Source organism: Camelus bactrianus, chromosome 14 (genome assembly GCF_048773025.1).
Source record: "Camelus bactrianus isolate YW-2024 breed Bactrian camel chromosome 14, ASM4877302v1, whole genome shotgun sequence".
NCBI lineage: Eukaryota > Metazoa > Chordata > Mammalia > Artiodactyla > Camelidae > Camelus > Camelus bactrianus.
The window spans coordinates 68883349-68906961 of NC_133552.1; the positions used below are offsets into that span (position 1 = coordinate 68883349).

The 23613-nt window shown below is 51.6% G+C and overlaps 1 protein-coding gene and 1 non-coding gene across 2 annotated transcripts in view; both read right to left on the reverse strand.

The window, feature by feature from the left end:
* The window catches only part of COL4A1 (collagen type IV alpha 1 chain), a 128906-nt gene that overhangs the window by 81912 nt on the left and 23381 nt on the right, over positions 1-23613 (reverse strand). The gene's annotated exons all lie outside the window — the stretch shown is intronic.
* TRNAV-AAC (transfer RNA valine (anticodon AAC)) lies at positions 16447-16519 on the reverse strand. The gene has a single exon. It is a non-coding gene; the product is annotated as a tRNA-Val (tRNA).

Here is a 23613-nt window from a genome sequence, read left to right on the forward strand (position 1 = left end):
CCACCTTCCCTGCCACCTGGAAGGTCCAGGGCTCCCATCCCGTCCGTCTCAGGTTCTAGGGCGGGAAGAACTGGTACATTCTGTGAAGTCCTCACACCCACTCCTCCTGCCTCGCCCTCCCCAGAGCTCGGTCAAGTGAACCACCTCGAGGTCCCCAGAGCGATGCCTGTGCTTTCCTCCGGGGAGGCACCTGCTTCATGACGATGTCGGTCACGAAGACAGTGTCCATTTGGAAATGGGGAATGTGGCTGAAGATCTCAAAGGTCAAAAGTTGTGGGTCTTGGTCCGTCTTACAGGGGAGCCCACCCAAGGTCAACAGCCACACGGGTCAATCAGGCCAGTGAGAGAGCCCTAGAAATCTCTCAGGGAGGGAACAGCACTGTTTATGCCCCTAGAAGCCTGGAAAAAATTAATGAAAACCAACTCAATCCAGACGGCCAACAACTGACCAGGAGGGCATAACGAGTTCCCTCCAAATGGAAACTGACCTGAATTCGTCATATTTGAAACAAAAAAGCACCCATCAGTTCTCAGTGAGCTCTGCCAGACACACATGCAAACACACAACCTCAATGGCAGGGGTCGACTTTAAACGCCAACAAATAATACAATTTGAAAGAAACACAAAAGGCACGGCAAAGCCATTCCTAATGGAGCATCTCTTCGACGCTTTATGCTTTCCACGATATGGTCCAACTCACACCATTCAAATTTTCTTTCATGCCCCAATTAGAAGTTTCCAGAGACTTGAACATCAGAATTAAGGCTATAAAGCACGTTATGTTCTAAAAATTCCCAAAGATTTATGATACACAGCCCTAGAGCCAAAGAAGGAAGGGGGGCGATGGAGGTCAATGATTTTAATTTGAAATAAACCCTATTTCCAGTCTTCTCTGATCTGCAGTCCCACAGAAGGCTCCTCTCAACATCCAAGTGAGTTCTCAGTGAGGATGGGGGGAGTGAAGTCGCGCTAATTTCATTTAAAGGGCGCCTTTTTACTTAACCAAGGAAGTCGACTGCCGTGTGTGTGTGTGTGTGTGTGTGTGTGTGTGTGTGTGTGTGTGTGAAGACAGAGCGAGCGAGCGTGTGAGAATGCGCTCTCGTGCTAACTGGCTGACTGTGGCATGTCTAATGTAGGAAGGCATATGTGAAACGAGTTACACAGAGTGAAGCCCTCAGTTTTCTGATTTTTCCTTCTGCCTCTGCTGGGAGATAGACCTTTCACATCCCTGCTTTAACAATTTTTATGTGTCTCACATCCCGCCAAATAGGGACATGTGGAGCTCTGCCAAGTCTAAACAGCTTATCTTTCAAATTCCTTCTCACATTCTCTACGCTGTGCAAAATGTCAGAATAGTTTTGCGGTGATATTACCATCCCCATTTTCTTCCTGGTTGTAGCCTTTCTTCAGGGATTTTTTTGACCAATTATCTACCCCCCTAAAGAAGTAGGCGGAGGCAGAGGAATGCATTTTAGGGCTCCCTGGGCAGAAATTGAAAACGTACAGAAACCAGCATGGAGTTTCTGTTCCCCGTGGTGCGGCCGCCGAGCAGAACCTCCCCTCTGGAACACGGACAGGCAGCACCCCCGGGATCTGAGCAGCACACGGCCTTCCCGCAGCTCCTCTCCCGGCACCTGCCCCACAGGGATGCGGCAGACGTCCGTCACAAGACAGGCTCATACATCATCGTTACGGAAACCACTTCACATTCACCCTCAGCACATGCCACTGGCGTTCCATCCTCTTAATTCTATTATTTTTCATTCTGTTTCATCCCCCTGCCTTAAAAAATGTTAGCGTGGAAGATAAAAGATGATCCCCCCAAAAAAGCACCATGAGCTCACACTCTTTGGGGATATTAAAACATGATAAAGAAATACAGAGTACACGTGGGGAATTTTAATATGTACGCCCTGACTCCCATTCTGGTTGTGATTTTAACTACCATGTGCTATTTCCCGATAATTCTCGTTTCAAATATGAGTTTACGGCCATGAGGCTCTGCACAATGGCTGTCTACACCTCCGCGGACCCCCTGCCCTGAGAGGACTGCCCTGAACAGCATCTTAAAACTTCTCCTGCAGGAGAGCACGCCTGTCTCACCAAGGGGCAGCAGGGTAGGGAACGAGCGAAACCACCTGCAGAGGAGGTCAGAAGAGCGCGGCCTGCGGGGGCGCTGCCTGCAAGGGTTCTGGGAGCAGGAACATCCTCTGCTTGACCAGGGTGCGTGGTGACACTTGTAAAAATTCACTGAGCTATGAACTTACGATGTCTGTACTTGGCTGTGCTTCGGTAAATATTTTTTCCAAAAACACATGCTCAGCAATGTTTACTACAACACTGCACACAGCAGCCTGACTTGAAAGAGTGGAATAAAAACACAGTGGTCTGCGTTCCCGGCGCGGTACCGCCCCACACGGAGGCAGGTCCGCGGCGGCGGCGGCGCGTCTCACAGGCTTGGCGCCGAGCAAACCAGAGCCAGGCACAAAAGGACTAACCAGGGGATGCCGTTTAGGCCAAGTTCAAAAGTAACCAAAATGAAGTTGGAGACCCCAGGCTGTCAGGGACCGCGAGGGGACCCCAGGGGTTTCCAGACCTCTGGAAACGTCCTGGCTCCTGACGGGGTTTCTTTCCCACGGGCACGCTCACCTTGGACAAGAGGCGTTGAGCTGTGCCTTTCTGATTTCACGCATTTCTTCCATAAATGTACCCCCCAAAAAAAAGTGTGTATAGGATTTAAAAATTAGTAACAAAACAGAGAGCAAAATATAGGCCAAACGCTGCAGTGCAGTCACCTCTTCCAAGCACACGCTGGGATGGCGTTTCCGAACTTCCAAAAACATGCTTGGTGTTGTGGACTTCAGGGTGACGGATCTCCAAGGAGCTCACCATCCATGTGGTCTCATCTGCATTTGCTTTCTTCTCACTCTGTCATCACCATTTTGTTCTGATACATGTAAGACAGATGTGATCAAAAAGATGTGAAAAGAGGGGAGGGTGTGGCTCCGTGGTTGAGTGCGTGCTTAGTATGCATGAGGCCATGGGTCCATCTCCAGCACCTCCATTGAGAAAAGAGATGCGAAGATAAGCGTTCATCACTAACTCAACAGGAAGACTTGAGTTAATAAGCAAGATACCATTTCTGTTCCAGTCACTCACGGAAAACGTGGAAACAGAATATCCCCCACGACTTTTTAGGCTCACAAAACACTTCTGCTCCAATGTGAAAACAACCACAAGTGTTGATATGTTCTTGGCAAAAAAAAAAAGCATGAAACATTCGAGAAGCAAGCCGGCCTTGTGATGGGCAGCCTCTCTCGTGGTCTGACTGAGAACGGAGCCTGGGAGATGCCTGCTGGGCTGCTGCTCGTCTGAGGCCACGTCTGCAGGGGCCGGTGGGGCTCCCGGCAAACAGCGGGAGGAAATGGGGGTGTTTCTTGGCTCCCCTGCCCACCAACATGTGAGGGCAGTTCTGTTCTCAGGTTTCCCCCACTGAGCAATTTGGGCTGACTCATTTTCATTTCTTTTCTTGCCTTTCTCCCACTCAGTGGGGGCGGATGTCACATGTCCTTGGCCGGGCCGGGGGCGGGGGAGGGGACCGGCCTGGACCAGAGGGAGTGAGGCAGAAGTCCAGCACTTCCCCTTCAGGCCATCGGCTGTCCTGCTGCAAACAGATGTGACTATAATTCGTGGCCACGTGACAGTGGTTCAGATGGCCGCGTGTGAAACCAGTTGGTGGGTCGAGGGTGGAAACGCTGCCTGGAGACCTGAGCTGGGGGAGCACGGGGGCTCCCTGGTGGCTTCTGACTCACTGGCCTGAAGTACAAACACGGAGGAGTCCATCTGGGCAAGTTTCCAGGCCCAGGGTCAGCCTCCTGAGCCGCTTCCAGAATGTTCTCCCAGAGCCAGTGACCGCTGGGAGAGTGTGAGGCCTGAAAGGCCCCTGGCCCTACAGGGGCTCGCAACTCCTACGCTCAGAGGAGAAGCTCTCCGTCAGTAAGCGTCTCACCTGGAGCTTCTCGCTGCAGTCTCCCTTACTGCTTTTCTCACCCCCCCCATCCTGCCTTGCAGACCCATCACCCCGTCCTCCCCCACCTCCCGCCTCCCACATCGACTCGCCTCGTCCCTAGAGAGCCATGAACTTGTTCTTTCCAGCCACCCCTGGAAGGACGGCCCACTTTACCCAGGCGGGCGTGAAAGTAAGTTGGACTCTTTCCCCACCTTTGGAAAACCGTCCGCTCTTCCAGCGCACTGAAGCACGTGGCGTGGTCCCTGCGAGCTGGTATCCGCCCTTCCTCTACCTGCGGCTCCCAAACACAAACTAGCCTTTACTCCCTGTCCCCCGGGTCTGGCTCTGTTACCCCGAATCTGGCCTCACACCCCAGCCCGGCTGGGCCACTGCCCCTCGACACCGGCCTTCACTTCTTACTTCCACTTCCAAGTCCAGCCCCACAGGGAGCCCCGGGCCTTGCACTCACCCTCACTGAGCCTCTGCCCAAGTGCTCATCTGTCACCTGATAGGTGACAAGCTTTGGGCATCTATCGCGCACCTGGTACAGGGCTGGCACCCCCCCACCCGCCGTGACGCTAAGAACGCACAGCTGAGCGCGCTGGCCAGCGGGACGGAAAGGTGAGAAATGGCGATACAGGGCATCTCATGGGACGGTGAGCAGAGCCCCACAGACCCCCTGGGGAGGAGCCTACACCCCATCTGAGGGACGCAGGGAGCCAAGAGGTGGTCCTGCTGGAGTGAGAGAGGAGGGCACTGGCCCAGCAGAGAAGGTGGACATGGGGCGGGGGCTTTGCAGTGAAGAGAGAGGCAAAGGAGACCAAGCCCAGTGAGAGGGCACAGGGCGCTGGGGTGGGGGTGGGGGTGGGGACGGAGGACACGTGGTCAGAGGGCAGAGCCAAGAAGCATCTTAGAAAGGGAAGTGGCCACGGAGGTGTGCCCTCGAAGAGAGAGGCAGGATGAGGGAGGGCCAGCGGGAGCCGCTGGGAGGCGGGCGCGGGTGCCAGGTGGGAGGGTGGGGTAAGAGCTAGTCCCTGAGACAGACGGGGGGGGGGGTGAATTCTGAGGCTGCATGTATTGCCCACAGAATCTCTAAGTTCCGTTTTGAAACAGCAGTCCAATGCACCTTCTGCACGCCCTTCAGTATTACTAAACCCACTTGGAGTAGGAGACATGCCCTGTGTCAGACTGCTTTAAAGGGCTGAGACGGGAGAGAAGGAAGGGAGGGGTGGGAGGAAGGGGCAGGAGGGAAGGAAAGGGCCAGGCGGGGTTGGGGGGAGGCAGGGCACCCCGAGGCCGTGACCCACTCGGTTTTGGTGCAAAACTTATCAGAGTCTCCCCCTTTGACCTCCTTCACTGAGACTCTCTGGTTCTCACCCCGTACGTGAATCCCACATTCACACGTCTCTTTTAACATACTTGTTTCATGGTCTTAGCAACATCATGTCAACACATTATCTTAAAAATACTGTTGCAAAGATGCAAGGAGTCAAGAAAGGAATTAGAGATGGCCCCCTGCCCTTTAAGAATGGCTGCAGTGCTTCTGACCCCACTCCGAGGCCTCGTCTGCATCACAGCTTCAGAAGACCTCCCCACCAGGTCTACAAGGTAAGTCAGAAGAACAGCTAGTGAGCTTCTGACACGTCTCCCTCTGGGACCCAGGAAGTGCACTGCAAGTGAGGAATCGCGGGCGGTCTGGTCTGTCACGGCTGGACTGCGTACATCTCCCAGACAGCTGTCAGCGGCGGTGTGCGCCGAGGAGCTTTCCCATCAACCAGACTACGTTGTGTGTGTGTGTGTGTGTGTGTGTGTGTGTGTGTGTGTGTGTGTGTGTGTTTTAGGGTTTTATTTAACTGAAGCATAGTCATTTACATTGTGTGCATTTCTGGTGCACAGCATCATGTTTCAGTCACACATACACACACGTAGATTCATTTTCATATTCTTTTCCATTAGAAGTCACTGTAAGATAGTGACTATATTTTATTTTCGGGAGAGAGGTGATTAGGTTCATGTATTTTAATGGAGGTACTGGGGATTGAACCCAGGACCTTGTGCATGCTAAGTGCACACTCTACCACTGAGCTGTCCCCTCCCTGTATATTGACTATCTTTAAAAAGACACCTTGAAGGCTCCACTTGCTCTCGGGAAGTGACCGGTGACAAGCCCCCAGGTGTGAAGATGGCTTTACTCTGGGTTTTCAAAAGTGGGGTCAATTTTCTGTTTATCCTATTGTGTCCCACTGCCTGATCCTTTCAGGACCCTACAGTTTGTAACATACTAAAAATGGAAACAGAAGAAGCCTAAGCGACGAAGGAAATACTACAAGTATGACCAACAGGAGACTCAAACAGTTTAATTAAACCAGGGGTAACAGGATTACCAACTGAAACAATTAAATATAATAAATCCTTGCTGACTTCTCCCCAGGTTACAGAAGTCCCCGGCCTCCTGCAGTCTAGGGCTGGAACATGACCCAGGTTCCAGGACCGCCCCCGCCCCCGCCCCACGCTCTCTCTCTCCCATCCTAACAGGATATGTTCCTCTTCTAGAAAGCGGGCAGTAAGTGCTTCTTGTCCGTGGGACTGCGGGGCGGGCGGCGGCCGGGCGCACTGGCTGTCGGGCTGTGACTCCCTCTCTCCGTAAGGATTTAATGAGCACGTCCGCTGCGTGGGGCACTGTCCCTGTCCTTGGGAGAACAACAGGGTGACAGGTACCTTCAGGGAGCTCACCACTAACAGAAGAGCCCTGAGCCCTGCAGGACGAACCCTAAGGCAGGAAGGTGACCAAGCACACGGTATGGACCTCTTCTGAGAGGGGAAAGTTTGTGCCCATGGAGAAGGGCCAAGACAGGAGAGTCAGGTGAGGGTGTTGGAGAAAGTCCCCTTACAGAAGCTGGAAGAACGCAGGCCGTGCGGACCTTGAACGGAAGCCAAACTGATTTCTTTCCAACAGGACAGCATCTGGAGCATTTAGAAGTTCTGAATGAGGGAGACAGGTCCCTTTCTCTGCATTTTAGCAATGAGAGTCCACTGTGTGAAGGAGATCAGAGAGAGGAGGGAGCGGGAGTTGGGAGACCCACGAGGGAGCTGTGGCAGGAGGGAACAGGGCTGAACCTCGGGAGCAGCCAGCAGGGTTCAAGCGATGGAGAAAACAGAGCAGGGATGACCTGTGTTAAATGCAGAAGAGGAAGGGATTTCCAGTGGGTGTGTGGACGAAATGCCTGCCGTTTCAGTAAACAAAGGATGCTGCAGCCATGAAAGCTTCAGCCACTGTAGCCAACATGCTCCCCCACCCACAGGGCACCTGGAGAGGATTCAGGATGGAGAACAGGGTGCGCGCCCTAGAGAGTTAAGATGCACATCAGAGGAATGATTCCAATGAGCCCAGACTCTGCATCTTCCCACACATAGAAAAGCACTAAAATCATTAATACGAGGTGTCTGTTTTTTGTGATTAGCTGTACTCTTTTGATGTCTTGATGCCTAAGTGTCTTTTCCCCCCAAACAAAAACTCCTGTGTATCCCGGCTCCTCCCTTACCTCCTTGGGACAGGCCCGCAGAGCGACCTGAGAGGCTGTCTCCCGGCTCTAGTTCTCAGTAAGGTCCCTGAATAAAAACTTAATTCTCAACCTTTAGGTTGGCAGGTGTGATGGGAGAGTCGGTGATTTTCCCATTAGTAATAATGGGAAACTGGAGGGAGGGCAGGGAAGGGAGGGGAGGGAAGGAAAGAACGCGACATGTTGTATTTTTCGGTGGGAAAAAAGCAGGTTTTCACTTTCTTAGCTGGTAATTCTACTGTGAATCCTACAGCCCTGATGTAAAGATCTTTTATTTGTCAAACAGCACATCTCAGATTCTCCTTTTTTGATCAAACCTCATATAACTCATGATCATATTCACTGATGCAGGAAGTAACGTAAATCCTTGCCCAAGAAGCAATACAGACCCCCCCAAGCTTCATTTCAGCCGGTCACCCCACCCCCTCCCCCGGGAACTGTCCTGCCAGAGCTGGTGACACGACAATAAACTTGCCTGACGTTCACGTATTGTTCCAGGTGACGTCAGAGGTGGTGAACGAGGCACGGTTTCCTTCCTTCAAGTGTATTCTAGTCTAGACAGAGGAAAACGCACATAAAACTAAACGACTTGGGAAAGAGGGCTGTGACCACTGCTGTGAAAACACAAGATGCTCGAGAAGGAAATGTCATTGGGACGGGCTGGAACACCCTGAGAAAGGGGTGATGGAGGAAGAAGGGGGGCACCCAGGGAGGAAGGAGCCTGAACCATGGGTGTGACCCCCGAGCCCATGATGGCAGACATGCCAGAAGGAGGGAGCAGGGGGAGCCAAACTCAGAGCAGGGAGAGGATGCTGAGAAATCTGCGGAGGGCGGAGCCCAGGAGCCTTGGCTGGTGCGGCGGGCAGCGCGGATCCGGCCACCCCACAGCAGGTCCACGGGCCCCTCTGAGGCAACTGACATCCCACCCCAGGACAGGGAAGCTGTGCTTCAGGCACAAGGATAGAAAAATGGATGTTCCTTCTTGTAGGATGGAGTGTAAACACACAGCACGTCACACAGAGAATATAACATCAGTGAATTCACTGCTGAATTAGAGCTGCTCACCTCTCTGGTCCCACAGGGGACGTGTTTGAGGAAGAGTATTCATGTCTAGACTCATCCCAGCCAGCCAGAACGAAGCCAAAGTGTAATCTCCATAACTCTGCTCAGTCTCAAGTACCAGACCCATCCGTAAAGCCACTTAACAAAAATAAACGCGAGGATGTACACGCCTTATAAATGACAGACTCTCAACCACTGCAGCACAGATCTCCAGGCCCAGAGGGCTCTCTCCTGGAAGCATCACTCCCCAAGGATAACACTACTTCAATTGTATCTTTACAATCAGGCCTGAAAACTCAAACAGAATGTCAACAGAAATTCCACGTGATAAACTCTGCAGGATAATGAATACCTGACACTTACAGTAAAAGAAGGGAAATGGGGCCGCGACACGGATGGACCTGGAGGTTGCTGCACTACGTGAAGCAGGTCGGAAAGAGGACGAAAAATACCACATGGTATCACTTACATGTGGAATCTAAAAAAATGGGACAAATGAACTTATTTACAAAACACAGACAGACTCACAGACATAGAAAACAAACCTGTGGTTACCAGGGAGAAAGGAAGTAGGGAGGGCTCAGTCGGGAGTCTGGGATTTGCAGATGCACACTGCTGTGCAGAGAAGAGACAGACAGCAAGGTCCTCCTGTGCAGCACAGGGACCTGTACTCAGCATCTCGTAATAACCTGCTATGAAAAAGAGTATGAAGAGGAATGTCTGTGTACAGTTGAATCACTGTGCTGGGCACGGGAAACTAACACAGCACTGTAAATCAACTACACTTCAGTTTAAAAAAAAGGAGGAAAAAAATGGGGTAAACCACAGAAGGAAGCTGAGTTTGCTGGTGGAAGTGGTGGCTTCTCAATGACACACTCTGGTATTTACACTGCGGGCGTGAGAGGCGCCAGGAGACACCTCTGAGGTTCTTGTGAGGCTCCGGGGTCAGCGGCACGTGGTTAGCGGGCGCAGAGGCATCGTTTCCAAACCACGGGCCCCATCCTACCCCGAGCAGGGCCCTGCTCCCAACACTTAAGAAACCAGCCCTTCAGCTTACCAGGAACCACTGAGACCAAATGGTCCAATCCATTGACAAATACCCATCAAAATGCGTTACAGCTTCAGAAAATCTTATCTTTTCCAAGAGACTTTTTTTTAATTTAGTAGGCTTAAGCCATCTGTGATTTATTATAAAAATAAATATGAAATAAATAAAATAGGAAAAATATCGCTCATTCCATTTCTTGGCCCTTCAATTTGAATGATACACAAATAACCCTGATTTCTGCATTTTTCACTTACATTCATCAAATACTTACTTCCCCATTCCCTAGTGTGGAGAGTTTTTTAGGAGATCTGTGGAAATTAAAATATGGTTTCTTTTTTTTTCCCTTTTTTTTTAACTGAAGTACAGTCAGTTACAATGTGTCAATCTCTGGCGTCCAGCACAACGTCCCAGTCACGCATACACATACAGGTATTCGTCTTCGTATTTTTTCCACTAAAGGTTATTACAAGATTAAAATATGGTTCCTAATGGCCAAGTGCTAACATCTAGAAACACCTAGAAAATCTCTGGCCACCACTTACAGTGACGGTCAAAAAGGAGAATCTGTGTTGAGTCCGGGCGGACTGGACGGTGGCACAAGTCAGAGCGACCACCTTCTGGTGAGGCTCACCCTGCTGGGAAGCAGAGCCACACCTGAGCTGTCACTAAGTGCAGTCCCACATTTTGATGAAAATCTGCATGGGCTGCAAGGCAGCGGATTCTCTCTCTCTGAAAAACGTTAGCGTCTTCGCTCTAAACCTCCAACTCTAGAGCTCAAATTTCTCTGTAAATTTCTAAGTAGAGGTTCTTTTCCAAAACAGTCCATCCTCATTTCCGCATTTGAGGAAACCTGGCATTTTTCAAGAGGGGAAACTAACCAGAGCAAAAGCAAATGAACCGAAAGAGAGGACGCAGCGCCCGGGGAACGCGGGGCAGACGGGCCGGACGCGGCGGGCCGGGCCAGCCCTGGGAAGACGCTACTAGGAATGAGTCCAAAGCCGATAAAGCCTTTCAAAGGAGAGCCTCGCCCAACAAGACCTAAAACGTAAAGTCCCTAAGGGATTAAAACGCAGTGACGGAATCAGCCGAACTCACGACAGCTGGCAACGGGGTCACCTCTCCCCTCTTTACAAAGTAGAACCACAGTGGGTGGCATCAATGTACGTTTTTCGTTGCGTCAAGATACCTGATTTGACCTCCAAAATGACCTCCTCCTCCAATTCACTTTATGATTTGTAGACACAGTGCCAGGTGATGACTCAATTCTTCTGGGCTGCCTTTGTCTCTACTTATTTCTAGTTGCCGGATTCCAGCGCTAACCCCTTGTGTGGGTCCACGCTCACCACTCTCCAGAATCAACAAGGGGGCTCTGAGCTGTAAATCATCTCTTGTTAAGAGTCAGCAGCATCCCACTCAATATGTGAATCACAAGCTCCAAGACAACCATGTGTTTAGCGTGTGGTCGTTTCTAACAGAAGCCCAGGGGTTGCCACTGAACTTACTTTCACAAAAGATAGTAGACATCACTGTCTCTGTGTCAGTGAGCGCATATACGTGAATATACTCCTTCATGATGGCGAAACTGTTTAAACCCCAGACTCGCTTTTCTTTACATTAATTCACAGTGTATTTCTACAGAACTCTCGACTTGGAAATACACTTGTTTTGAAATCAGGCAAGTCCAGTTGTCTCTGCCATTAAAGAAACTGAGTTATCGTTTGGATCAGGCTACTCAGAGAATAAATGTAAGGGTTTTCACCTACTTAATTAGGATCGATTGCCTGCCTGTGATGCGTTAGGTCCTGTGACACAACAACTGAGGATGAGGGAGGTCTCAGAGCTCACGGGAAAAAGCCTTTACAGCTGGACACTCACGGAAGCACATCCCTTGTCACAATGGTTACATAAATCAAAAGGTGTGTGATTGAAATGCACCAGATGCATTGTGACCTTATAACAGTTCAGTCCTAAATACCTGGATAAAGTGTGCTTTGGAGAGACAGAATGCTACAACCTGAAAATTCCTTTCCCCACCTTGCAACACCTGTCCTGAAACAGACTGAGAACAAGTGAATCACGGTTTGGGCTGTGTCTCTTCCAAGGTGAAATTTATCCCGTCTGCACAATTACTCGTCTACATCATGAATTCACCATCAAGCATGTGAAACACAAGACTGGCTGTTGTAACAGTGAGTGGATACCTCAACACTTTTTTACTAGTATCCCAAAATACCCAGACTCCAGATTAATTTAGACAGTGATACATGCTTTGAATCTTGAAATATGCTTCAATCTGTTTACTCCAGCCACGTGCCTTCTCTCTATTAAAAATACAGTCTGGAATTACAGTTGATGTGAATGATAAATTAATCAATAAGTTAGTAAATAATACTTGCTTTCCAGTCACAGATTTCAATTTTAGTTCAACCAGAGCTTCTGATTATCTTACCACACAAAGAAAGCTAATACACTGTGGTTTCCAAAATACGTATTTTTTAAATCCTTCAAGCATTAAGTATCTTCGAGAAAGTAAAGATTATGTTACGTTCGGGATAGTTTTGAAGGTAGATGCTTTTAATTGCATTTCATAGCATGAAAAATGGAAAATGCACGTAGGATACACGCAGCTTTGATCTATCAACCAACGTATTGGTTCACAGTAACCGGCAACCCTGAGCCACCCAGAGCCTGGCACGACAACACGTCGAAATCCACGGTCTGGCATCTGGGCACCCCAGACTCCCCCGGGCCCGGGTGGGTCCCGCCACCCCTGGAGCGAGCCAGGCGGCCTCCGCAGCCTGTCCTGAGACATGCACACTTCACGCCTCTTTCCGAACCACACATAGTTGGGTCTCTCCACCCTGGTCATTCGTGTGCTGTACCTTTTGAAGGCCATATGCTCCAGATCTTGTTTTCCTTCCGACAAATCATCATCTCCTCCACCTCCTGCATCTGTCCAGCCTTGACCGTTTGTATTGTCCTCAGCTCGCTGGCCCTAATTAGGTGGTTCCATTGGCGACCGACTGACATTCACTCTCTCGTCTGACATGACATGTTTCCCCTAAACTTCATGCAAATCTAAACAAACTGCTTGAAAGCATTCCACCAACAATAATGCTTTTTTTTTTTTAAAAGGCTTGTCTACAAAATCTAGGTGGAGCAGAGCACGTGATGGGAAATCTTATTTTAGCCTGTCGAGCTGTAGGATCAAATCTGTCCATCTTTCCTCCTGTGTTTTACTCTGTTGACTAGACAGGAAACGGGCCTAGCAGAGGAAAAGCTCACGGGGTGACCGTCTGTGAACCATTTTCATATTTTTGGGTTCATAAAAAAAAGTGAAAGCAAAAGTTGATCGTGTTCATTTTAAAGCAAAACAAATCAGCCATTTGAGTTGAATGAAGTTAACGTAATGGCCCCAGAAACCAGAGGTCCGTGACTGTCAACTGGCAAACACCACGCAGGTAGGGCCATCGACCAAAGTGTCACATTCCCAGGCGGCTCCTTTTTTCAGGTGTGTGAGGCAGACAGCGGTGTCCAGTCACTCTGAATGCTGCTGCCCTTGTGACCGGGTCACCATGCAACCCAACCTGAAATCTCCATCCTGAGCTCTGAAGCCAGGAGCCACCCTCCTCCTCCAAGCCTGCATCCCATGGGACTGCCAGGAACCACCTCCCCCGACCAAGGACGGGCCCCTAACTTCTGCAACTCCAGCATCCTTCTTCTTCATATTTACTACGAACCAAGTACCACCAGGAGAACAGGGGACGAGACCGTCTTTCCTGAGCTCCCCCCAGGCGCGTGCGGAGTGTGCGTGGCTGCCTCCTGCTGACGCAGACTACTCACGTTTTCCCCGTTTAATGCACGTGGGGTTCCAGCGTGAAACAGTGGTACTGGTGACTCAGCTGCGCAGCTCCACGCGGTTGAGATGGTGCATTTTATGCTAGGCGTGCTTTACCGCAGTAAGGAAAAAAACGTGGGGAAAAAAAGCTTCTTCCCAAATTCCGCTATCTCTTCTCGGAGTCCTACCAGCAATGCTCCCAGCTGAGAATGAGGCCAATCACGAGAGACAAAGTGCCCACCACATACCTCCCTGGCTCACTGAGACCCCTCCACGTGCCCACGGAAAGGATGGCCTCAGCTAGAAGCTGACAGTCAAGTTCTCAGCTGTCGGCTTCTGGTTTCAGATTGTCTGAAAAAAGGTGTGGGTGTCTGCTCTCTTTCCACCAACCAGATTTGGGGACCCACTTGCTTATTTCTGGCTACGTTCTTCTGAAGTGCTGCCATTTCTTGTTTTCAGGGGAAGAAAGCCCCAGAGATCCTTCCGTGACTTCTGCAGCCCAAGGACACTCTCGCCTTTAAATCAACTGTCTCCTCAAATTCCTCAAAATTTGTGTAAGACTTGAATTCCCTGAGCCAACCAGGAAGACACAAAATGCAGATTGAAAAAAACAAAAAATGTAGATGGATTGCTCCATTTAGATCACTCTTAGTAAAGCGCGGATGCTTCTAGGTTCCAAGGGCCTCCACTACCCAGAGGGGACCGGCCGCGCAGGGAATCGGGACACACCTCAGGGATCTGCACAGGGGAGAGGTGACCTGGCCACTTGCCCGAGTGTCATCACTGGGAGTCATGCTGTTTGAAATCTGTGTTCCATTCCTGTGTGACTGGCCACAGCAAGATGGCGTGAGGGACACCTGGGCACTTGGCCAGACATTGTCTCCTGATCACACACACATCTCTTCCCATGTGCATCCCCAGAGCCTCGTCCAGAGCCCAGCACATAGCAGGGACCTCCACGCTGGTCCAAAAAGCATCTGAGCCTTCTCCACTGCCCAGGCACCATGGGGACCTGTGACTGTCTCCAGAGTGATGGACACTCATGTCAAACCCTCCACATGGCTGGTTCACAGGGCAGACGGGCTGCAAAAAGGAGGGAGGCCAGGACATGGGGGCCCACACTCCCCTCCACCCACGTCACCCCACTGCTCTTCTCTCAGGCGGTACCCCAGAGTCCAGCAGAATGGAGTGTGCACCACTGAACCCGCATCAGAGGAGGAAGGGGGAGGAGCAGTGCTTTCTGAGCACCTACTGTGGGCTGTGGGCACTTCAGAACCAGAGCCACAGATTCTCATTTAATCCTCACCAAGCCCTGGGAGGTGCTGAAGTTGCCCGAAGCAGAGCCGGGGCTGGGGGCTGACAGCCACACCGCGGCCCCATCCTGGGCCCCCACTCGTCCTACAGCAAGCTGCCATCGTCCTGATGGACGACATCAAAAAGGCGGGCCTGAGAACAGGCTCGCCTCCCAAGTAGCCCTAACCAAACTCCCCAGCGGGCGCGGCGATGTCTCTCGGGTGAGTCGGAACCAGCAGGCACTTTCGGCAGAGCCCTGCGTGTGCACAGCTGAAGCCCGGGAGTCCAAGCTCTAATTCGTGTCTGCGTCCCCATCTGAATTCTAGTCTTTATTTGGACAAAACTCCGCAGAGATCAACAACCTCTGAGAGGCTTCTCAGCCCACAGTCACATTACTGTACAAAGCAGCGGAAATTCCATGCACTTGACCCAGGGGTCTGAGTTTACACAATGGGGAGGAAAGCATAAACAATGCATTTGCAGGGGAAACACATGTCTCCTGATTGAGCCGCACAAATTACTATCAGCTACCTGGAATTTCCAGGTGAAGGGCCTACACTTCCAGCGGTCCCAATCGACTGCCCTTCCGAATTTTCCACTCAGTCCTAATGATTTCCCCCGATGAGTCTGTCTCCTGCATGATGCCTTTCTTGTCAGGGACTGGGTTATAAACTCAACGTTTCATTTTAAGTGTTGCAAAGAGTCACCAACCCCCCCAACTCCGAGCACAGACAACCCCCCCAAACCCCACGAGTGTCAGGGAGCTCCCGCCGCAGAGAGTGGGCCAGAGCTCTACACTCGAAATTGTGAATCCGAATTTAATCAAATGACCCAAATTCTCCCCAGCCAATAGCCTTCTCTGGTTGAAGCCTGAGTGTCTTCAAACCCGCCTGCAAAGCATCTACTCAGTGGAGAGCACTTGAGGGACACGCAGCTAAGGAGGACACGGTCCATCCTTCTCTGCCCAAGCCAGGGAGCAAACCCCCCAGGCAAAGAAAGTGGAAGATCTCCGGGGAATTCGGGGCAGACTCCGACCTCCAGGAGTGCCATCATCTGTGACCCGGCTCTTCAAGGTCTGAACCTGGAGTTCAGCTGGGAGAACAGAGCGCTGTGTGGGAAACCCACCCAGTCGCTCTCGTCTCAAATGCAAAGCAGGTCGTCAGGAGGAACAGGGCCAGCTCTCCACCTCCCAGCTGACTGCGGAGCCCACATTAAAACGGGCAGCCCTGCGGTATTCCACCATCAAAACAGAAAACCAATGTTCTCTCTCAAATGAATGGAATGAATGAAGAATGAAATTCTGCCTCTTGTGTGGGATAATGGAAGTATTACCAATGGTGTACTTCACGCAAGCGCAAAGGCAATAATCTAAATGGTACACTATTTTGCGGATCATTTCTTATCACGACTGCGTAGGGTTATTTTACAAACTGCAAAGAAGTGTAAAAGTTGGGACTATCTGTGTTAGGAGCAAGTAAAAATAACTTCCTAACAGTGGATCTGGGAAAACCCAAAATTAAACAGTTGAGGGGTTAATATCTTTTTTGAAGTTTTTGTTTGCTTTTTTCTTTTTTTTTTGCTTGTTCATTTAGGGGGTTTTGGGGGAGGTAATTAGGTTTATGTATTTATTTTTAATGGAGGTACTAGGGATTGAACCCAGGACCTCATGCATGTTAGGCATGCACTCTACCACTAAGCTATACCCTCCCCACAAGTGGTTATTATTCTCAAAAAAAAAAAAAAAAGTAGGTCAGAGTTTTTTCTGGTGCCAACACATCTGTAAAAGCTGAATCCAAAGACCAAGTTCAGAAAACCCTCATCCCCGGTGCTGTTGGCAGTCACGTCGGTGACGCAGCTGTGCGCTCGCTGAGCAGAGGACTTTCCCCACAGAAAGCTCTCGAACGCAGCCTCCACCCTGTCCCCGGTCGGGGATTCAGCCTGAGCTTGGAGCTGGTGCCCAACCTGCACGTCCCACAGGACAGGGTTAGTTTCTGAGGTCGCGGGCCCACAGAGCTGATCCTCATTCTGGGGAGGGCCAGACAGGGATTAGACATTCAAGGAGGTACAAACCACAGATGTGAGTTCCCTGCTCTCAATGACATGCCTGCCACTCCCAGAGAACCATCAGTTCCACCCCCTGGAGAAGCCGGGTCAAATCCCCAGGCTGCTCGGGTCTCTGCCCAGAGCTGAAAACACAGCTGTCCCTGCACCCCTCTGCAGCCCACCGCCAAGACCAAGCGCCCAGCAACCCCTCAGACGGGCAGAGGAGCGGCCGGGGGGTGGAGGGGAGGAAGCAAAAGGGTAAGCACATCAGTGGATGCACCCTCTTGCTTCCCTTTTCTGACTAGATCAAGAAACTGCAACTCCAGTCCCATAAATTCTCTCAATCCAAAATGATGCATTTTTAGGATATGAAAACGAACACATGTGTGTACATGCATGCCTGGGATATTGTGCTGCACACCAGAAACTGACACATGGTAACTGACAATAAAAACTGTAACTTCAATTTTAAAAAAAGATGCATTTTTGTTAAAGGAGACTGATTTGACTCAAATATATTAATGCAATTCCCTCCCTCTCTCTGCCTTGTCTCTCCCCTCTCCCCCCCTCCCCCCTCCCCCATTTCTCCGGCATTGATGGGGGTCGAGGTCCTGTAGAGCTGAGAGCTACCGTGATGCTGGCCCCGGACCAGATGCGCTCAGCACCCTTTCTACACTTCTCCCTATTGTCCCTACTCTGTTTTAATAGACTCTTCTTCCTCCCCTCCCAGTCAGTCCCTAAAGAACCAGCACGTGCAGGACCACCGGCCCCGCCTTGCAGAGCTAATGCCAGCAGTAAGGAGATGCCCCGGCCCACCGACATCCCCCCAGAGGACTCGGAGAGCTTGGCGTCTCCGTCTCGGTTCTCAGCTACACTGCAAACGTTTCAAGTTCACATTAAGACACCTGGGAGCGAGTGAAGCCTGCTCTGATTTCCGTTCAGTGAGATGAAAGGCAGGGAGGTGGGGAATCACGGGAAGGTGAGAAGGAGGGGCGGACCGCGAGAAAACCTGGCTTCCTTCCCCATGTGGAGTCTACCCTTCTCCAGCCCAGGCAGCCGGAGTCCACCAGCGAGGGCACGAGGGCCTGGGGTAAGTCATAAATGCCAAGAGGGTCAAAGGCCTGGTGAGGAGAGCCAGTGCCACCAGCCAGACTGCGACGCCCTGCCCCATCCCATCGGCATGGAAGTCACACAACATCTAGGCTCTCAGCAAAGGTCATGGTGACTGACCCCTAAGGATCACCCACACCCAGGTGAGGAAGAGCCTCACGGGGAGCCCGCGGAGCCCGCTGAGACAGCCAGGGCACAGCTCAGCCAACGGTCCTCATGAAGGCGACCAGAGGGGACACAGCCCCCTCTCCGGCTTTCGGGGCATCAGGGAAAGGTTGTGTGTAGCCCCTACCTCTCTGCACATCCTATGAGGAAATGAGAAGAACAAAAGTTGTATTTTGTGAACTCCTGCAGCATGTCATCCTGCTGGCAATCTTGGGTTCTGGGAGCGGAACTAGTCGCTTTAATTCAGTTTCAGCCAGAACCATCCTTCATCATCAGGAAACAGATTTAGAGTGAACACCAGGTTCGGCAGACTCCACAGGGATTCCTGAGAGTCACCCCAGAAACCGACATGCCTGCTGGGACTGCACTGGGGATGCCCACCTTCCTGCCAGCACTGGTGCTGAGACAGTCCCAGACACCCACCTTCAAAGGACAGACGCCAAGAGTGACCTTCCCAGCGGGGTGCACACAAGCAAGGGACCGAGGGGGACACTGCATCCCCCAAAGAATGAAGTCACGCACCGGCAGCACCGGGGAAATCCTACACAGCAAAAGATCGCCACCCAGATAAAGCGCTGAAAGCTATTCCCCGCTTCAGCTCTTTTGCAGCAGAGTCTGGGGATGGACGGACAGGCCGATGGGCCACGGCGTCCACAACAGCAGCAGCTTCAGGCAGCACCCGAGGACTCAGAGAGAGGCTATCATGACCTTCTCTGTGCCGTCAGGCGGACACGTCCCGGCCAGCTCCTGCGCAGGCCCGTCACTGTCACTTTGAATCATACCGCACAAAAGGCAAGACAAGGGTCCAATCCCAGGGTCCCCGTGCCAGCCCGGGAGTCACGCTGATGGGAGCATGGTCCCTGAGCGGGATGTGGGTAGGAAAACATTGAAGTGTGGCTGAGTGCACGTGTCATCCTGTACGGGACACTGGCCACAGGAGATGGGCAACAAAGGGCAGTATGGCTGATGGACAAAATTTGAAAAAGGACAGGATATTGGCTACAGAATGGCACCAGGTTAAATTTCCCGAATTTAATAAATAGACTACACTTAAGTAGAAGGACAGCCTTATCCCTGGAGAGAAGGCAGACGTGTTTAGCGGCTGAGGGAGCAACTTCTGCAACTTGGATCAAATGGCTCAGCAGAGAGGAACAGGAACAACAATTCAGAGCAGGAGAGAGAGAGACAACACTAATGTGTCAAACGTAGACAACGGATGAGTCGAGCTGCGAAGTTTCACGAGTTTATTTTCAACATTCTTGCAACTTTTCCATGTTTCAATTTTTAAAATAAAATGTCCTTTTTAAGTAGGATACAGTGGAAAATTGGAAAGGAACCCCAAATTTTGAGAAGGGCATAGAAGGCAGCAGAGGTGCGGTCTGCGGGGAGCAGCACCACACAGCTCGCCGTTTTGAGCAGCTCGGGATTAGCCACAAAGAAAACCTGGCAGCGAGGGCAGTGGCTGCTGACGCGGGCACAAATGACACAATGCGGCCACGGGAGAAAGGATTTCCGGTCACCCAGCGGGCGCGCTGGCTTCCCTGCCACCCCCTGCAATGTAGAGGACCTCGTCCTGCTGAGGTCCAGTGAGCCCTCCCAGCGGGCGGGGCGGGAGGGGAGGACGGCGCGTGTCCCAACTCCAGGTGTGCGGAGAGAGGAGAGGCAGAGCCACACGCACATCAGCACCTCAAAGGCGGACAGAGGGGGGACTTCGGGGAGAGGGTGGCAAGTCGCTGGGGAGTCCCAACCTAAAAGGGTCACCCTGCCTGGGGGCTTGGCAACACCCGCAGCCCAGAGATGGAGGTGGTTTTTCTTTCTTCAACGCTTCCTGAATTACACGGCTGTCCTCTGAGTGCATCCCCGAGCTGAGATGCCTTGAGCATCTTCTATCAGGAGAATGGAAGCACATGCGGAATCTTTCCAAAGCATCTCTGCGCCTGCAGCCTGCTTTCCCTTGAGTGGCCCTTATCAGTCCCTAGGCGCTCCCTGGCACCAGCAAAGGAAGCCAGCTCCCTGCTCTCCAAGTTTGCAGAGACACACATTTACGAAATGCTTAGACAAAGAAAACTGATCTGTAGCTGGAGCATCAAAAGCAAATGGAGCTCAGTTAGCAAGGAGTCGATCATGGCTATCATAAAGTTTGCTGTATTTCATACTTCCAGACATCAGCAGTTAGGGCAATACGCATTAGGGCAGGATTTTAAGATCTTCCATAGAAAACAGTATCCATTAACCCTGCGTTAGACTTGCCACGCCGTCAGCACCTTCACGACAGATGCCAAAACAAGATGGAACGAAGCAACTAAGTGTCCCGGAAAGCAGTTGTCACAAAGCTCACGCATCTGGTGCCAGGAGAAAAGTTCAACAGACTGCCACGTGAGACACAGCAGCTGGCCGCGGTGACCACGGAGATGCCTGCGCGGCAGGGCGGAGGGCAGGTGCTGGCTGTGCCCTCAGCCCAGGGACAGGCCCGGCCACACCGGCACAGAACGGGCAGGCGAATTACAAATGGCTCTCCAGGGCCTGCGATGGCCTTCGAGAGCCTGAAGGTCCGGGCTTAGGAGCTTGGACTTGACCCAGGATGCAGAAGACGACAGGGACTGTTCGGGTGGGAAGGGGGCAGTGTGGGATGTGCAGGGAAAGAACTGGCAGGACCAGGTCCCCTTGGAAGAAGGCGGCCGTCCTCACCAAGTCAAGTGAGCGCTTAATACGGAGTAACTGACACGTGACCTCCCCTGAAGATTTCAGCGTGGTGTGCGAGGGGAAAATGGTCTGAGGCTCACAAACTCAGTTAAATGTCGGCTGGGCATAAATGGCCAAGTGACGTAACCTCCCGGACTCCAGCACTCTTGCGGTGGAAGTGGGAATGGTCGCTTCCTGGTAAAATAGCTGTGACAGTTAAAAAAGACAACTTGCTGAAGACACCCCGGAATGTGGCCGACTCAGCAAGCCCCTCTTTGCCTGATCGTCCGGTGGAGGGTGGGTTAAACCGGGGGGGAGGGGCTGCGTGAAGCAGTGGGAAACGCGAAGTGAGCTCGGGAGGGGGAAAAGCAGGGTGGCAGTCCGACAGCCCGGAGTGCGAGCTCACCGAGGGCACAGTGACACCTTCACAGACCTCAGCAGCTCACCTCCTGGGGGCCAGACGACCTGAGTCACTCAGAAAAGTTCTCCTAGGAAAGTGTTGTGCAGGACCTATTTCTGCAAAGGCAACGATGGCCAAAATTTTGAAAATTTTTTTAAGAGCTTCAGAAAGTGAGCTCACATCCAGGAAAAACCCATTCCCTGACGTCAGAAAAATGAGTCTGTCCTGTCCCCCAGCGCTCAAAGCAAATGCTAAAAAAAAAGTCTTACTTATGAGATAATTTAGTAATAAAGGAAACTGTAGAGTAACTGAACTAAAAACCTTCTAAACCTCAGAGCACCTGTATTTCTCCTGTAGCGTAGGGGAGAATCTGCCATTACAGTACTTTGAACGATGCCAAGAGATTGGGGCCTATAGTTCCCAGGCCTCAACGGACACAGAATCTAGGAAATGAAGGACATTTGGAAAAAAGCAGTTAGTCTCCTTCTTTTACATTATTTTATGTATTTACGACAACCAATGTCAGAGACAATTCGGAAAGCACGGCAATAAAGCTGGCTTCTAGGGCACAGCAGGCACCCGGCTGCGTCTCTCCAAACCGAGTTCGCAAGGACTGGCCACATCTCCACGTCATATGGTGACATCCAAGGGGACAGAGGCACAAAGGGCAGCCCTGAGTCCTACAGGTCCCAGCACGTCCCCATCAGCTTTGACAGGGGACGCCAACCTCCAGGGGCCTTTAGGCGGAGCTTCTGAACTAACTGTACCAAACAGCTCCTATTTTAGGGTCCAGAGCAAACAGAAAGAAAGAACCACCTGAGGAGGTTCCCAGGCTGGGTGGAAGGGCCCGGCCACCTCGCACACTTGGTGAAACACCAGTGGGAGACCGTCATTGCGAAGCCAGAAATCGTAACTGCTCTGGCCGCCAGAACATCGTGGCCTATTTCTGGGGGTGACAGTGAACACAGACCTGCTAAAGAATAACTGCGTTTCTCCTCCGGCCCCACACGCAGCTGCGGGTTTAAAATACTTGACCAGGTCAACCAGGTGTGGCCGCAGTTCACCTGGATGGCGAGAAAGACCGCGAACCTGCTACAGGCGTGGAGGAGATGGCCTAGGAGCTGAAACTGGTCCCCCTGCTCTACAGGACAGCACGGATAAAGAAGCAATAGAAGGCTTAACCTGCCAGGAACAGACTTCTGATCACCCTGCCACACTCGCAAAGAGTACATTAAGTTTTACTCTTTAAAAGCATTTTTAATTGGCAGCAATGCAATTTTCCTCTCAAAAGTTCCCTCGTCAGAGTCTCTACCCGTGGCTGCTGACTGCACCACTGGAAAGCCTACGAGCGATGCCATCATAGCAGCAGCGAGCACACACAGCTCCCGCCTCCTGGCTTCTAAACACCGCCAAGGGAGCCAGAACTCTCAGGAGGAAGACACAGAGCTGGGCGGGGGAGAACGAGAGCCTGGGACACACATCCGGCTAAGCACGAGAGGAAAGCTGATGGAAGAGGAAACGGCGCCTTTTCTGGAAAGGCCTCTCACAGCACATACTGGACTTGAAGTTTCTGGAACAAAAACGCTCTCCAAACTCAGAGCGTTCACCACACACGTCTTTCTAAGCAACGCCACCACTTGCGGAGCAACCCCTGGACCCGCCGAGCACGTGCGGCTGCTCCAATCGGCTGTGGGAGCGGCGTGTGCTGCAGGTCTGTGCCTCCCTGGGTTCCCACCTCCCCCCCACCCCACGGCAAGCTCCCCTGGCACGTCAGCGGCCCTTGGCAGCGTGCACACAGACGATCGACCGTGGTGAAACTCTGCTGTTTCCACGTCTTATTCTGCAACTTCCAGCTGGTTCCTGCAATGTGGGGGGGGGGGGGTGTCTAGGACAGAGCAAGCCGGCAGTGCCCCCATCAGTTTGAAAGTTTCATTTTGCCAAAGATTTGTGATGAGATCTTCTTGTCTATTCTATGTTTGTAGGAAAAGACACAGACTGGGGTCTGCTGCCTTTCTCTCGATAACGCAGAAAGAGCCAGAACAGATACCGGCTTATTAATCCTCTATTACGATCTAAAATTACAGGGATCTCAGGTTAAAAACACTGTGATGGTAACTGTGTGTATCAATTTGAAGGGATGCCCAGACAGCTGGTCCAGCATTATTTCTGGATTCGTCTGGGAGGGTGTCTACGGAAGAAATAAGCATTTGAAATAGCAAACTGAGGAAGCAGATTATCCCACCAATGCGGGTGGGCCTCACCCAATCAGTGGAGTGTCTGAATGGAACAAAAGGGTAGAGGAAGGGCAAACTCACTCTCTCTGCCTGAGCCAAGACAGCAGTCCTCTCCTGCCCTCGGACCCTCCTGCATACATGGTTCTCCAGCTCCTGGACTCAGACCAG